Raw genomic sequence first — 18,448 nt, forward strand, 5'->3', positions numbered from 1 at the left:
TGGTGGAGGGAACTCCACTTGACCTCGTGCGTCGTAAATATCCTGCCGTCTGATCACCATCTCCCGAACCTGCTGCAGCTGTGATTGGTTCTGGTCAGCGGCATCAGCGGCCAGGGGAAGTTGCCGCACTTGATCCCGTAGCCCCTCTTGGATCAGCGCTGTTGCCACAACAACAGGCTGCTCTTGGCCTTGGGCAATTGAGGGAGGTGCCACGACTGGACCTTGCTGCACCAGGCGTGCATTCTCTCTTTGTTTCCCTGACCCCTGCTCCACCGACTTCCTCTTACAATTAGTCACCGAGTGTCCCAGTCTCCAACACCCAGAACAGTACGCTGGTAATTCATCAGGGACAATGTTTTGCCAGAAATCAGTTGCACCTTCCACCGCTACCCAAACCCTCGGACATAGCGGCATCAGCAGATCCACTTCCACGCACACCCTCGCCACACTCGGCCGCATACCAGCAGCCGTCGCTGCATCTAAGAATAATGGCTTCCCCACTTGACTAACGATGGAGAACAGCGAGTGTTTGTCGAAGAAGTGACCTGGTAGAGACGAAAACAAAAACCATACTGGAGCTAATGAGGATTCCTTGTGGACGTGGACATCCGTTGTCCAACGAAATACACGCATTGGATATTTACCCATTTGCCAAATCCCTCTCGTCCAGATTCTGGTGAAGTCTGGTTCGGCCGAACACCGCAGCAACACGTGACGGTAATCCAAGAGCCCAACAACAACATGGTCCTTCAAGTTTAGCGTTGTGAAGAACCTCTTTATCTCCTCCGGAGCTGGCCGACCATGGGAGAATTTCCCACCAGTGTCCACCGATAAGGAGCAGCAAGTTTCTCCATATCTGTTTTGGTGAATATTACCGCTGCCTCACCTTTGTAGGGCGTCGTTGGGTGGAGTTGTATAGGCGAATCATCTGGTTGAGTAAAAAGCTGCGAGAAAGACTTTCATGCGGATGGCGAGCCTCCATGCCCCTCAGCCGTTGGCCGAAGGGCAGCCATGGGGAGGCTAGCAACGGCAACCCTAATGCAGGTTGCGAAAATCTCTCTTCCAGAAAGCTATCGGCAACCCTAACGCAGGGGGCTTACAAATTAGTTAAGGGTCACATCTGTCAAATCATTAAACAAATAAATAAGTAATTAAATGAATAAAATGCAATGTAGTTAAAACGAGTAAAATGTGAAAAGTTTTCGAGTCCTCACAAATTATCAATAGAAGATATTTCACTATTGTTACACAAATTTTAAAATTTTCTCAAAAATTAAAGTATAGTTCAAAAAGCATGATATACTAAAATATTTATTACATAGTTTATAAGTTTATGTGAAAAGTATTAGTAGCTTTTTAGAACATTTCTTTTTTTTTATAACTTTTTTTGAAATGTATAAAATACGAAACCTCTTTCGAATTATACATAGAGGCAGTGCATTATACAGTTACTTCTTAACTAGGTTGGGAACTGTGAAGAGCAAGGAATAAGGTTGGAAGGACAGTGAGCGTAGAAGCACAAATTTGTCATAAAGTTTCAATGCTTTTGCCCTCAATTTCTATAGCTAACTCCTTCACAAAAATTTAAAACTCAAGATAATCAACATCTGCACAAGGGTTTGGTCTCGAGACTAAGGGCCTGTAAACAAAAGTTTAGATTGCTGATAGTAGAAATTCCCCTTATTCTATACTGCGTGTTGAATGTGGATGAACCTCTCTTGGGAAGCCCCTGATTATCAGGAGATGACATGGCCACTTGCTTGATTGCATTCTCCTTTTTCTATGGCTATGGCACATATAGGGAGGTCGAAGTTGAGGCTTTGCTTGAAGGTGTTCAATTATGCATTTCCCATGGTTTCGAAGTGGTCAACTCGACTCTACCCAATCTAGTGTTAGATTTACTTTCTCCCGCTTGTTTTCTCAAGTAAAAGATATATCTAGACTGATAAGATGTGTGTTTGTTGTTATATAGTATCAAACGCTCAAATAAGGTCATATATTTCATCCTTTTATTTATTTCTAGGAATGAACATATGCTGTTAACATAACTTTGCCGTAGTTTTGAGTTGGTTACATTTGATATCGTTTCAAATTCCGAGGCAAGGTCGTATGTCCCCTCGTTGTAATTATTTAAAGTAATAAATTTAGAGCTAACATATCTTTGCCACGATTACGAGATTTTATTGAAAAAGAAAATTTTCAAACACTAATTAATCAATCGAAGTAATACTTCATTGTTCATCATCTAACTTGTAACTGAATTGATCGCTTAAGCTGTAAATATGTAGTTTCAGGTCACTCAGTTTTTTAATTTGTCATTTGATCTCTGATACTAAAGCCAAACAAAGAATTTCTTATGAGTAAATTAAACGTCCTTGCCTCTGTTATTTTTGCACTTTCTTCACCGGTTATTTTGTCTTTAGATTTCATTTCTGAGTAAGGCTGCAAACGAGCGGAGTCGAGTCGAGTTTTGGCCTAATCGAGCTAAGTTTGACTTAATTTTATCAAGTTTGAACTCGAACTCGAGGCCGACGATCTGCCAATTTAAATCTCGAGCTCGAGCTCGACTCAAATTCGAGTCAAGTTCGAGTTCGAAAAATTAAAAATAATTATTTTATTTTTTAAGAATGAATAAAATAATATTTCTTTAAAGCTACCCAGAGCCAGAGGGGGAAGTGGGGAGATGGCTATCTTTCTTTACTTATTATGATGTTGGTAGTGTAGATCTACAAGTTTATATCTTCCTGATGAAATTTATTAACTTCGTGATTACCATCTTTCTTATTTATGCTACTGATAGTGTAGATCTACAAGTTTAGATCTTATTAGATGAGACTGGTTAACTTCGTGATTACCATCTAATGTACTCAAGCTTATTATAATTTTGATAGTTCTGATATCATGACTTTGGATCTAATTGAATGGCATGGATCTAGTAAGTGCCAACGTCTGGTCCAGGTAAGACCATGGGATTTGGCTCTGTAGGGGCGTTTAGGTTCTTGGGACGTACTCCAAGACGGGGAAGTGTCACAAGATCAGATCCAGGGAAAATGGGTTTTTACTATCAATCTTATGATTTTGTTTGGAAATATGGTCGTCATGTATAGTTAATCTTTCTCAAAAGATTTAGATCTATTCTCGTAGGTTTATTTTTACTATCTTTAATATGATGGAAATATGGTCGTCATGCATAGTTAATTCTTCTCAAAAGGTTAGATCTTTTCTTGTAGGTTTCACACTATCCTTTATAATTTGATTAAGAAAAATAGTTTATCCTCCATGGATCCCGAAGGATTCTGTGCCAAAGGGAAGAGGATTATAAAGTTTATTCATTTATTTAAGCTTATTTTTAATTTTACTTGTCTTTTTACATGGCTTCCTTTTTTAGAACAAATTCTGCATCTTCTAGTTCTTCTTCAAACAACAAACTAAAAGAAGAAATTCATATACGAGATGTCAATCAAGACATAGACAATTGGGAAATTCCAAAATATACTCAAACTGATATATACGAAAGAGATAGAAAATGGATGTTTTCCACCTCGGATTATACAATCAAAACAGTAGAACAAACTATAGCTTTAGATGCTGACCATGAAGAAATCAAACTATTAGCCAAAAGAACAATAGAAAAACATAAAGAAAAATACAATTACATTCATTTTGGATTAATACAAATTGCAGCTAAACCTTTTACTAGAGAAGGACTAGATACATCCCTACTCCTTTGTCTTAGAGATAGCAGATTCTTAGAATTCAATGATTCCCTCCTAGGTATGGCAGAAACTAGCCTTTGTGGAGGACCAGTATACTTTGATTGTTTTCCAAACTTTACAGTTTCTTTAAAAGACAAAAATATTCTAGATACTTTAACTTTAAACATAAAAATTGCCAATTATAGAGTCAAAACTGGGACTCTTCCTGTGGCTATCATTTATAGAATTCAATACAAAGTTATGAATTCAGCATTCAGGACAGGAGCCTTAAAGACATTGCAAAAAGGAGAAACAGTCCTATTCCAAACAGATTTGGCCAGATCTAGGATTACATTCCCAAGATCTATTACTTGGAACCAAATCTCACTACCAGAAAGCTAGGTTCTTCCCGAGGTAACTCCAGCAGATCCAATACAAAATACATCAGTTTCAAGCATCCAACAATTTGCTTCTGGAGCTGTTCAAATCAAATTCAACAGATCCATGAGTTTCAGGGCATCATCTTCATCAACAATTGGTATAGATATGCCTAGATACTCGACAGGAAGAAGGTCAGTTTCAGACAGACCGCTGACCCCTTCCATTTCAACCAGACTTCAAGACCTAGATCTTTCTTCTAAAATTCCACAAGCAAGGTATGCAGCTAGCAGACCTACTCCTTCAAAGGCCCAAGATGAATCCTCTGATGATGCGGAGCAAGAAGGAATTCCTAGATCTCCTACATATTCTTCAATAACAGAGAATCGTCCTCAACTTGATGAGTTAAGGGTGATTTCTTTGGACAAACAAAATATCAGAACAGAATTTTATGCTGACAACAATTATTCAAAAAGAATGTGGTTCTTTGACAAATACAAGGGACAGAATCGACAAAAGATACAAGAAGAATTCTATGGGTTTCTAAGAAGAACAAAACAACATATTCAGTTCTTCGATTGGTTTGAAGTATATTCACAAAGAAAAGGGATTGATTATCCTTTTTCGCAAACAACAAATGTGGTAACAAGGTGGCAAACAGCTGAAGGAGAAATCCAAGCACAACTTCCACCATCCAAGTCAATGACCTTCACATACAAGTCAACGGAAATAAATGCCAAGCCATTCAAGCTCAAAAATATCCAGGATGAAGGAGCAATTAATAGCAAGGACATCCAGGGAATTTATGAGCAAAACAACTACACCAACAAGTATTTCCAAGCACTTGGAGAATATCTTTTAACCCAACCTATTCTTAAAAATCCTTCTACAACCACTTCTTCATCAAACCCAATTTTCAAGCCTCATGAAATACCAACCAAATTTCAGAAAGAGCTTCAAAACAAACCCTTAACCCAATTAGAAAAATGGATAGCCAAAATAGAACAATCCTTCTCTACCCCACCATCCAAACAAGGGTCAAATAACCAAGGTTCTGCAAGTGTTAGTCAAACAGCTTGCACTATTACCAAAGGAGAACCTCAAGAACCCTTGACTTTAAACAAATTACATCAACCTTCTTCTTCACAAAACCAAATTTCCAATTGGAAAAATCCACAAAAACTATACTATTCCAGAGCCACTTATCCAGATATCCTTCTTGAAGAAAAACCCAACATCCTGCAAAATTCATATAATGCCAACAACATATATGAATGGAGTATAGATGGGATTTCTGAATACAACATTCTCACAATCCTTCAACAAATGACGATGGTGGCAACAGCCTACAGGACATCACATGGCTGCACTGACCAATTAGCTGCTCATATTCTTATTACAGGATTTACAGGACAACTCAAAGGTTGGTGGGATGAACACCTCACCATAGAAGACAAAGACAGCATTCTTAATGCAATCAAGGTGGATACTAATGGTGAACCAATTCTTCGAGATGGAGATACTATCTCAGATGCGGTGGCAACCTTGATATTCACTATTGCAAAAACATTCGTCGGAGATCCAGGGATATTCAGGGAAAAATCATCGAAGCTACAAAACAATCTCAAATGCAAGAGTCTTTCAGACTTCCGATGGTATAAGGATACATTCTTAACCAGGATATACTCCATGACGGATGGCAACAAGGCCTATTGGAAAGAAAAATTCCTTGATGGTCTTTCAAAATCATTAAGAGACCTTGTTCGAGAAGAATTAAGGACTCAATACAATGAAACTGTACCATGGGAAGAAATAACCTATGGACAGTTAATCAGTCAAATTCAACAAGTGGCACTCAAAGTGTGTAGACAAGACAAGATGCTTAGACAACTAGCAAAGGATCGAGCCCAAAGGAGAAAAGACCTTGGATCCTTTTGTGAACAGTTTGGGTTACCCATTTGCTACAAAAAACCTCACAAACGGCCCAAGCCCACAAAACATTTTGAAAAACCACCTATATACAAAAAGAAATATCAGCCCAAACAACCTTTACCCATACAGTCTCCACCCATACAGTCTCCTCAAATAACAAACTCTTCTCCAGTTTGCTACAAATGCCATAAACTCGGGCATATAGCTCGATATTGCAAACTCAACCAAAGGATTAATACTTTGGGACTAGATGACCAAGTCAAAATTCAAATATCAAACCTTCTAATGATTCAGAAACTGATTCTGAAAAAGAAGAAGATTATCTCAATCAATTGGAAGATGATATTTCAACATCTACTTCCTCACAAACCACCAGTGACAAAGAAGGAGAAGGCCCTACCATCAATGTCTTAACAAAAGACCAAAACCTTCTTCTTGACATCATCGAAGATACTCCTGAAATAGAGAAGAGACAACTCTATTTAGACAAATTCAAAGAATCCCTGAACCAAGCCACAAATTCTTCAAATCCCTTAGCCAGAGACCCTAGAATTCTTAAAACCTATAATCTCACAGACATTCTTGATAGGTTTCCCTCCAAACCTGTTAAACCTTTGACCCTACAACACCTTCAAACAGAAATTGATCTGCTCAAAGAGAAGATTAGATCGATTAGAGCCAAACAAGACCTTAGCAACCTTGTTCTTCAAAACCTAACACCAATTGAGGAACCTATCAACCAGGAGGATTCTGAATTCCTAGAACAACTTTCTAAAAAACCCAAGAAAGACAAGGATTATTTGGTCCAGATTCGATTGCTAATTAATAATAATTATGTGATCGAAACTGAAGCCCTATTTGATACGGGGGCAGACCAAAATTGTATTCTTGAAAGCCTTATCCCACCTCAATTCTTTGAACAAAACAAAGAAATTCTCAGAGGAGCTAATGGATCCAAACTTGAAATTAACTTCAAGTTAACAAATGTTCAAATCCAATTCTCCTTCTTATCTATTCCAAATACATTTCTTCTTGCCAAAAAACTATCCAACAATGTTATTCTTGGAACACCTTTTATTAAAAAACTTGTTCCTTATCTTACTACAAACGAGGGCATAATACCCCAACTTCTTGATTCAAATGCCCTCCTGCCTTTTTCTAAAAAACTAACAAATTTTGTTTTGCAGGAAGAATGACAAATTCAGCAACAGTCGAAGAATGGATACCTCAATACCTTGCCAATAATTCTATCGCAAAAGAATATTATTCTCACAAACATCAATGCAGGGAAGATAGGATCAGATTCTTCAATGTTGTATTTTACAACTTTGAAACTGGATAAAGCATTCCTCCCTATCTTCGGTATCAACATAACAACATTGTTGCAAAACCAACAAACAACACAGTTCGCAGTTTGAAGGATCAAAGCTTCATGAGGCGAAGAAAAATTCAGAGACTAATTCTTCACAAACATTGGATCAAGCATCAAGGGGGAACACAAGCACCTGAGATTGACAAAATGATTCAAGAAACAAAACAAGAGCTATCCGCAACTATCTTCTAAAAACAAGATATTCAAGCTGGCTCAATCGGAACAAAATTCAGAAAAAATCATTTTTACTGTAACACCGGAGGCACTGTAGCAATCCGGCAAGTTACTGTGCAAACACGGCAACAAAAGACAAACGTTGCACTGTAGCGCGCACTGTAGCAACACTGTAGCGGTACTGTAGCACTACGGAAATTTTGCTATAAATACCCCTCAAACCCAACACCATTCTTACACCAATTCTTCAAGCTAGAGAGAGAAGTAGCTTTGAAGAATTGGGGTAAAATAATATTTTTCTTAATAAATAGTTAAAAATTAGGGATATATATGTAATTTTACTATTAAATAAAAAATAAAAAAAAACTATATATATATATATATAGAGCTACTCGACTTGCGAGCCAACGAGGTTAATATTTTGAGATTGATCTCTACCTCTAGTTCGATTTGGCCAGCTCGAGCTCAACTCCCCTCGCGAGCGACTCGTTCGTTTGTTGCCCTACCAAGGAGTCCCTAAATGCTCAACCCCACTATTAAATTGAAGAAAAGAAAAGACGATATAGTTTGGAAGCTAAAATTGTTTCCTCAAATTTCTAATGAAAAAGTTTGAAATTAAATATGTAGAAGATTTGAAATTAATATCCCTAATTTTTTCTTGGACATTTATTGCACTTTTCGTGCAACATACCAAGCATGCTTATATCTGTCATGGATGTTATTTTTTAAAGCAAGACGAATTTATAACCGAATTAGATTTTTTTCCTTTTCTACTAGTCTCTTAGAATAAGATGTAAAAAATCCAAGATGTCTAAAGTCTACTTTATTTTCTAATACAAAAGTTTAAGGCTTCTATCAATTTGTTTTTCTAATACAAAAGTTTAATGGCCCAATTAGAATTTATCGGTAATGATTTTGAGAATTGAAATCTTTGCTTCATGTATCCCTAGAAGAATTAAATTTATTCAATCTTTAGTCCGACTCTCAGTTTTCGATCTTCCCTTTTGTCTCTGTAACGTGAATAATCTTCATTAAACTTAGAAAAAGAAAAGGAGATAAAAGCTTGCATTTTCCATCATAATGTTATTAGGACTAAAAAAATTGTGCTCACCAAGTTTTCATTACATAATTAGGAAAAAACCCTTTTAAGACTCAGGTTTTTCCCAATGCCATAGTTTTTAGAGGTTCAATAGATGGTAATTTTTTAATAGGATAAATAATTGTGTCAAATTTGGGCATCCAACAAATGAACATAACATTTTCTAGAAGGGCTTGAATAACAGATACTCGATAGAAACTCGTTGATTAAGATTTTTTTATTTTTTGCACTAATGTAGTAACACGGAATGCTCTCTCCCACTCCTCGTCTGTAACTTTTTTCTGTTTCTTTTTCACTTCTCAAAAGTCCTTCCTCTCTTTGGAAGAGAGACCACCATAGTCTCATGATCTCTCCCCCACAGATTTTGTTTTTATTTTATTTTTCTATCAAGGTTTCTTAGTAATAGCTCTCCAAAACCTTCAAGAGGTTCCCAGTGAGAACTTTTTGTTCTGTTTTCCTAGAAGTTTTTAGTGAGAATTTTGTGTAGTTTTTTCTTATTTTATTGTTAGATATGAATTTATTTCAAATCTGAAATTTTTTTGGATTTTGGATAAATTTCAACATATCTCATCCTCATTATTGAAATTTAAAATAGTTGATTAGCAGATCTGATGATTGCAACATATACAGAAGGGAACTACAACGATTTATCTTATTAGAAGACATTTTAAAATTTCTAAAAAAATTTTTGAGACCTATTCATAATTTTTGAGATCTTTGTATCTGTTAAATTGCAAATCTATTATTTTTAGTGCATGTTTATCTTGCGGTTAGTCTAGATTTTTGTGATGTAAATCAAACCATGATGGATGATTTTTAGCAATTTGGTTAATGAAATTTGCTTTTTGTCAAAAACAAAAAAAAATAACATGGAAAAGTTTCTAAATATAAGGGTTGTAATAAATACGACTGCACATGTATTCATATAGTAATCTAGTTATAATTAGGTTTACTAACTGGCATATGCTTGAAAAAACCTACCTAGAGGAACCTTATTTTCAAGAGTCTATTTGGGCACTGGGATGTGAGCCTTTTGTCTCAAACCTTTCCAAGAGATATTGTCACCTCAATCTTACAGCACCCGGTTCCTGACGGAGAGTGTGTAGATGAAGTCATTTGGACGCTCACGCCCTTTGGAACCTTCACTTTGGCATCAGCTTTTCGGGATGCTCGGCAAGCTCATAACTCGTCAGTAGTGTTGGCTAAGGTTTGGCACCCTCGGATCCCTTTGAAAGTGTCTTTTTTTATGTTGCGCTTGCTATTAGGAAAACTGCCGTTCCCGGATACGCTATGTACATTTGGCTTCCACTTGCCCTCAGAGTGTTTTTGTTGCCAAGAGGCGTCTGAGGAATCAATCAAGCATGTATTTTCTAGTGGTCGCATAGCGTTGGAGGTTTGGAATTATTTTGGGGGCCTCTGTGGTCTGAACTGCCCAGTGGTTTCCTTGCGGGCTCGCATAGTTGGATGGTGGTTGCGGGCACAAGATTCTGCGATACGGCAGTTCATCTGTCTCGTGCTTCCTAGTATCACCTGTTGGTATATTTGGAAGGCGAGGAATAAAGCACTCTTTGAGGGGGTCCAGATGCGATCAGATGCCATTTGTCAGGCCGTTTTCTCAGAAATCAAATCCATTGTGGAGATCCACTTCAAACAAACACCTGGAGTGCATACATTTTGTCAGCTATATGATTGGTCATTTTCATCTGCTGATGTGTTTGACCTCAAAGTTGTTCGCTGGGAGGCAAAGGAGGTTGGGAGGTTTATACTGTGACGACCCTACCTCTCCCTAGGGCATACCCCAGGGTTTGGCGGACCGTCTGCCCAACTCTCGCCAGGACTCATTCATTCTCTTCAAATAAAATAAGGTATAACCTCGAGAATAAGTGAAATAACAGTTCCCAAACTTGGGACGTATACTTACATTCATTTCTATTTCAAACATTCATACAATCCCAAATATGACAAAAGTGTTGAATTCTAGATACATTCAACTCTAGTTGAGCACTCGCGCGAGTACAATTACAAAATTTCCAAAAATTAGACTACACTAGCCTGTACCAGTCTCACGCCTCGCTCATACCCCCTGTAAGGAAAACAAAACTAAAGGAATGAGCTAAAAGCCCTGTGAAGTTCCCAAACAAGTAATCAGGCAATTTAAACAAGGACATTATTCACATTGAAGAACAATTAATCGAGAAAACATTCACCAAATAAAAGCAATGAAAACACACTCATTAAAAGGATACATACTCATGTGGAGCCATTTGTTCATTCACTCGCCAACCATTTTCCTTATTCCTCCAATTATGAGAAAAATATTTGCAAGTGAAAACTCCTCCAGTGTTCTTGACATTCATTCATTGATTTCATTTCCCGCCACTAGCCAATTCACTGGCCAGTTTTCTACCAACCTTCGTGGTCATACTCGAGTATACCAAACATTATCCCAGGGTTACTAGTCGCCCGACCGAATCTGCTTCTGGCTCGAGTCAACTGGCAACGAAGGGCAGGGGCCCAGTTCAACCAAAAGGCTTACATTCATGCACAAGTAGCATTTAATCATTGAAAATTTCATGTTCATTTAGGTCGAATGAGATAAAGTACACACTCGCCTAGCAAAAATTCATTTTAGCAATCATTGAAAACATTTACCATTTAATCAAACATTCATAATAATCCACATAGTCATTGGAAGCATAACATACAAGAAACACTCACCAGTCTAAGCCAAAATAACGTCAAAAGTTTCCTTTCGGGTTATACCCTTGATCACCGACAAACCCTAAGAATAACCAATCCCAAATTGAAGTGAGCAAATGTAATTCAAAGTTTTCGATAGAAAACTAACATTTTTCATCTTAGTTGATACCAAATCTTGGTCAAAACAACTCATATACTACTATTGAAGTGCATTCAAGGATAAATATGTAACTTAAGATCCAATTAACCCTAAACTCAAACCCTACATCTCACTAATATTCATAAAAGCAAGTAATAGAAATTTGGGCAGCATGCCCTTTGTATTTCGCTATTTTTCAGCCATTTATGGCTACATTATTTTCCTCAACTCAGCCCAAAGTCATACATAAGCAATATTAATACAATAGCCCTTCAACTAGGCTTAATGTCATCCAAATACAAGGTAAGTCTAGCATGCAACCGTAAACCAGTTTTAAAGACGAATAGCTAAATAGCAGGTTTGACCTACATTTCTTATGAAGACATTGACACCCAGTTTGTGCATTTTCAGGGGGTCAAAATGTGCAATCTCAGAGAAAACAGAAAGTTGCCCGCCAAATAGGGCATTTGGTAGTCAGGGTAATTTAGTCATTTCACATGCTACAGTACTTCAATTGAGCTGAAATTTTACAGGTAGATATTTAACTCCATTCCCTACAACTTTCATGTTTTGAAAAAGACCTGATTCGGCCTCTAACATGGACAAATATGCAGTTCAGAAACAGGGCAGATTCATCATCAATGCTGGAAATTCACTTCTACTCTAAAAATTCATATCCTAGCTCAATACTATCAAGTACGATATCATCAAAACCATCAATTACTAGTTTAATACTATCAATTACTAGGTAGACAACCATAATCAAGGCTGAAAATGTAAACCCTAACTAACCCTTCCACTATATCATCCAAAACTGAATCATTAACCATAATAAGCCAAGAACATAAGTTTCTATCCAAATTTAAACAAGATTAAGGAAGAGAAAAGGAAAGGCAATCATGATACCTTCCAATAGCTGCTTGTAAGTGAAAACCACACCCCTTTCTTCCAAAACTTTTACCACACAAAGCGTCCTAAGTACCAAAGTGAAGGTTTAATCTGTTTAGATTTTTGGATTCAACTCAAACAAGGCCAAAATCAAGGTTGAAATTGAAGTGTTTCTTCTCTCTTTTTCTCCTCTTAACTCTCGGCCATAAGAAGAAATAATGAAGCAAAATGAGCCAAAATGGAAGATAAGAAGAAAGAAAGTTGGCTTGGTCAACATCTTTTAGATTTCCGACAAGTGTCGCAACTAGATTTCCTCTCATTTTTTTTTCTTTTCTCCCTTTCATTGGTCAAAGACTGTGGCTGGTTTAAGGGATATTTTAGGGTTAATTAACTGAAATAAAAACAGGGAGATTAAGGTAATAAAGTAGTGTTCAAGTGGTGTGTTCAATCGGTAGCAAATGGTACACGTCGGTTCAAACCGATTTTCCTTAACTCGCCCGTACTAGTGTTTTAACTCATGATCCACTAACTTATTATTGACACTTTTAATCACACACTTTCCCTTACTTAATATTTATTCTTATCCACCAAATTTAGTACACACACCTCACCAAGTAATCACACTATCGAAATACGCCAAAACCCTAATTTACGCTAACTATAAAACTAAAGATGAAACTTTTGATAGGAAGTTAATTTATTTTTTCTTTTCTCTTGTTTTCTTGGTCAAATATTGTGGCTGATGTGTGAGATATTTTGAGGGTTAATTAGCTGAAATAAAATGAGAAGATTAAGGTAATAAAGTATGGGTCAAGTGGTATGTTTACCCGGTAACAAACGGTACCCGTCGGTTCAACCCGTTTTTTCTTAAATCGCGTATACTAGGGTTTTATCTTATAATTCCCTAACTTATTATCAGCACTTCTAATCACACACTTAATATCATCTAAAACTCACTCTTAATCACCAAATGTAGTACACACTCCGTACCGGTTAATCACACTACGAAAAGACGTGAAAACCCTAATTTACGATAACTTGGAAACGAAAGGAAAAACCCTTGATTCTATGTTTATTTGCACTTATTGTGGTGTGATTGGGGAGTAAGGCTATTAGAAAGTAATAATTTCCAAATAAAAGGAATTTTAAGAAAAATATGCGGGATTTTACAATTCCATTGTTTACAATTAGGGTTTCGATTAAAATATAAGAAATTTAAGAAAATCGGTTAGTCACAAGTAAACTAGGTTTTTTTTTTCTTTTGATTAGAATTTAGGGTTTCTAATCTTTAAAACAAAAAAATGTCTTAAAATAAAATATAGAAACCGTAATATCCTAAAAGTCGGGGTATCACAATCTCCCCTCCTTTAAAGAATTTCGTCCTCGAAATTCATTCATTTATTCGTAAATTCATATAGTTATTCGTAAATAAGTATAAGCAAAATAAAATAGCTATAAGGTTCAATAAAAGCATTTTCAAATCAAAAAATGAAAATTAATAAAACACATTGAAAAGAACACACTTTCTTTGTATATATCATAGCAATTCACACATCCTACGGGACAGTAACCCTAGGTATTGCTCAGGCATTTTACTTAATCAAAACTTGACGAAGTACAACCAAGCATGTACGCGTAAATAATCAGGGTCCCCAAATCTCACAAATATCTTCAATATATCCTAAGTCCCGACATTCGCATCCCCCATGCCTTGCCTTTTGCCATCCAAAGTTATCTAAATATTACTCGAGATATCAACTTATCGTAAAGGTATCACTCTTTGGTACTCGGGTACAAGAATCCGAAAATATGATAATTCACCACTCAAGCTGGCCAAGCTCAAAAGCAAATCACCCGTATTAGAGATTCCTACCCAACATACATATCTAAGGTCCCCAACAATAGACAATTGTTCCACACTTAACAAGTCAATCCCCATAGTCCGAGAACCTTCTCCCGGCACGAGCTCGATAGGAGCTCTGATACCAACTGTGACAGCTCCACCTCCCCCTAAGGCGAACAAAAGGGTTCGGCGGACCGTCTGCCCAGCTCTCGCCGGGATTTAGTCGTTCACTTCAACCTTCAAACAAAACCAGAATAAACCCACAAGAATAAATATAACGACAATCCAAAACTTAAAGCCAAACTTATGTACATTACTATCTCAAAAGGGAATACAAACATCGAATATACAAAGGTTCTCAATTCACCATACACCTAAACCGTGCCAAGCACTAGGGCGAGAACTGTGACGCCCCATTTCTCCCTAAGGCGAACCAAAGGGTATCCGCGGGACGCCTGCCTAGCTCTCGCCAGGACTCAAGCCAAATCATTCAAGCTTATTATCGAACTACACAATAAAAGTAAGTAACTTAAGTACAGTAAATGCGGAAGCGTTCAAGCTTTTCAATAGTCATCCATTATCCAACCCGCACGTCGGGTATTCAAAATACATCATAAACCCCAAATATACATTACACCCCAAAAGTTACATTTCAATTCCAAAACCAAAGGCATAGCCAAAATATAATAGAAACCCTAAAACAAAAGTACATCAGGAGAGTTTCTCCACACTTTCCCGAGATTCAGTCCTGTTAAGGAAAATAAATCTATAGGGTGAGCAAAACGCTCGTGAGGCCAAGAACACACATGCAAGCATGTAGTTCAAATAACAATCTCAATTACGAGCTAAACAATAATATATTTCAATAATTGACAATTCACCAAAGAAAATTTATCAGAAACAATTCAAGGATATTGTAGCTCTCAGGAGCTAAGTTCCACTCGCTTTGCCGATGTCACTCGTATACCTTTCCCCGATGACACTCCGTCAACTGGGTCGGTATTTCCAATCCGTAGATCACCACTTACTTCTTTCCGTCCACCCAACACCCACTCGGGCCCACAAGACATGTATGAGGCAATACTCCACGAGTATGCCAAGCAAGACCTCTCAATAGGTCGAGCTTATTTGTCTCATGGCACGCCTAGGTTCCCGACCAAACCCATGCCGGCTCGAGTCCCAGGTCAACCTATGAGTTTGGGCGTCCCCTATTGACAATTGCGTGTCGAGGAGATCCACTCCAGCGACATACGCAACCATTGCATTCAATCTCATTCAATATCATTCAATATCATTTATTCAAATGAGAACGAGTGAGATAAAGTACACACTTGTCTCCATTCCTAAAATCAGTAATCATTCATAACAGTTAAGCACGTATTAAATACTCATACACTTGACACTTACCAAATATTAAGTGCAAGTAGGGTCAAGGAAAGTTCAAGCGTCCACCGTGGGATCCTCTTGAAGGTCCTCGTGTGCGCCTGAGCAAATAATAATGAATTATTATTCACCCAACCCAATTATCGAGAAATAATTCGTGCATTATTATAATCTAGGAAATTTTGTGAAAAGGAACCTTAATTGCTTGTAAATCTAGATTCGAGTGGCGTTTCATAAAGTACAGGAGCATTTGGGTTTTTATCTTGGAAATCGAGGTTAAAACGTTTGCATAATGTCGAAAGAATAAAGAGTTCTTGGAAAACTCTATTTCCTTGAAAGTTGAAAATTTTCAGTTTTGATATGGATTTTTGAAAAATCGTATCTCACTCGATACAAGTCTAAAATTGGAAAAATTTATACCGTTGGAAACCTGTTGAAAAGTACTAAAAGTTCTTAGAAGACACGTTTCCACGAATCTAAGTGAAAAGTACTCAAAAATGAGCTTGAAATCACTGTTCCAGAATGTTCAGGATTGAGCTGGGGTTGGTTTTTCGCTAACTTTGGAAATTCGGCAGAATTCACTCATTGCAACCCAACCCTTGAAATTTATAACTCAATTAGAGGTGCAAGTATACTTTAGGACAGAACAAGTGGATCGAGAATCGGAGTTTCGAGCACAAAGATATGGTATCTCAAAGTTGGGGAAAATTCAAGACTGTTGAACAATTTCCAGATTTGAGTTTCCGACATTGGACCTTTAGTTAAGTGTCGAAACGGACTTGGATTGGTGCCAAATTTTGCAGTATTGTACTCCTATATGAAGGGTATCCCTCTATCAAATTTCATGGAAAAATACCTTCGGGAAGGTGGTTAATCAATCAACCAAAGTTTTGAAATTACTAAGGCAAAACTGCTTTTAGCTCCATTTCTCTCCGTTTCCAAACATTCGGCTAAGGAAAACCTCCAAACATGGTTCATTTGTGCAAGAAAAGTCTAAGGAACATACATGGTACATTTGGTAGGTGTTTAGTACCAAGAAATTCATTTAGTAAGACCACAACAAGTCTCACATCAAATCTGTCCAAATCCAAGGGTTTTCAAGAACAGGGCAGTCACCGTATTTTGATCATGACTCACTCAATTTAACTCGGAATTGAGCATGGTTGATAGTGTTGGAAAATACATTTATAGGGCTATAATTTCTCAGAAGAAATCATTTTAAAATTCAGTACACAACTAGCTCGAAATCGAGTTTCAAATCACAGCTTCTGTATTTCATTCCAGCAGAACAGAGAAACAGAACAGCTGAGTTCAAAAGAGTGGTACGGCTCACATACATGGAACCAGAACGTGCATTTTATACCGTTGGAAAGGTGGGAATGTCTAGTTTCAAATGCCACTGACGGCACTTGATTTTGACGTCGGAGCACGGAGTTATGGACGAAATACGAACACTGGTCTGAGCATTACGGGAACAGTTTCCAGATTACTAGCTTTGGGAAATAAATTCATTTGACCAACCAAAACTCAATATTTTTCAATGAAAATTTTTATACAACTACTAAAACATGTAAAAAACACAATCAAGCCATTAAATCCTCAAAATTTTGCATTAAAGTGGCCGAACAAAGCAGGGGCAAAATGGTCAGATTTGGCCTTTGCACCCATCATTAGTTTCCATCAATTTTCCACCAATAATCCACTAATTTAAGCACTAATCCAACATTATAAACATCATCAAGCATGAAATCAGCCATTAACACAGAGGTGGGATTTCATAGAGCCCACCTTCCAATTTTTCCAACAACAACAACAACCCATATGAAACTAAGAGCTTAAAGGTATACTAGAACTTCCAAAAATCGAAATTTGAAAGCTTGATCATTACTTACTCTAGTTGATGTCCAAGGTAGTGATTTTCGGTCCTTTTTGCTCTAGAAAAACCGTGAGTTTTAGCTCCCTTTTGCAGCTCAAAGTGGTGTTCAAGTGTAGAGCTAAGTGTATGTGAAGTTTGGTGTGAATCTATGAAGGTTTGAGCAAGATTTGGAGGTGAAATTTGCAAAACTTGAAGGTGTTTTGCTTCAGCTGTTGCTCGGCCAGAATGAGAGGGAAAAGAGAGATGTTTTGATCTGATTTTAGCTTGCTAAGGAAGCTTGAGGGCTAAGAGCTTAGGTGCGAAAAAGTCAAACGCAAATAGTATGCGTACGCGCGCGTTTTGGGCTCGATTCCTCTTAAGTTTGTTGCACTAGTGCACTAAACCTTTAATGCACTTATATTCATATAAATATTATTCACTCCTAGTTATCCCAAATTAAGGGTCTAAAGTCCCTCAATTAATCGCGCGCGTGAAAACGCGTATTTCCAATTTAGGCGCGATAGAGTGAAACCTTCGAGAAATTCTTGTAACGATCGTACCACTAACTATCACTTGAGTACTTAAACCTAGAATTACCTATTTTAGGACCATTGTACATGTCTCCAAGTTTTGAACTTATTGTACTCCCAAATGGCTAAAGTTTTCAGACACGTTTTCACTATTTTCATTAATCGAGCTTCCAAAAAATTAATTTTTGAAACGAGTCACTTTAAAAATATAATGAAGTCATAACTCCATGTATTTAAGTCTAATAAGGCTAGAAAATAATAATCGAAGCAAATATTTGAATAAATATTTAAATGAGCAAAGATAGGAATCGAAAATAATACTTTTACGAGTCCTCACAAGAACCATTACAAAATCAAAGAACTCGACTAGGCTAGTCTATACGGAGCTCTCGTCCTGGCTCGCCGTCCCCTGTTAAGGAAAACAAAACTAAAGGAATGAGCTAAAAGCTCAATGAGATTC

The sequence above is a fragment of the Coffea eugenioides genome, chromosome 2, assembly GCF_003713205.1.
Source record: "Coffea eugenioides isolate CCC68of chromosome 2, Ceug_1.0, whole genome shotgun sequence".
Classification (NCBI taxonomy): domain Eukaryota; kingdom Viridiplantae; phylum Streptophyta; class Magnoliopsida; order Gentianales; family Rubiaceae; genus Coffea; species Coffea eugenioides.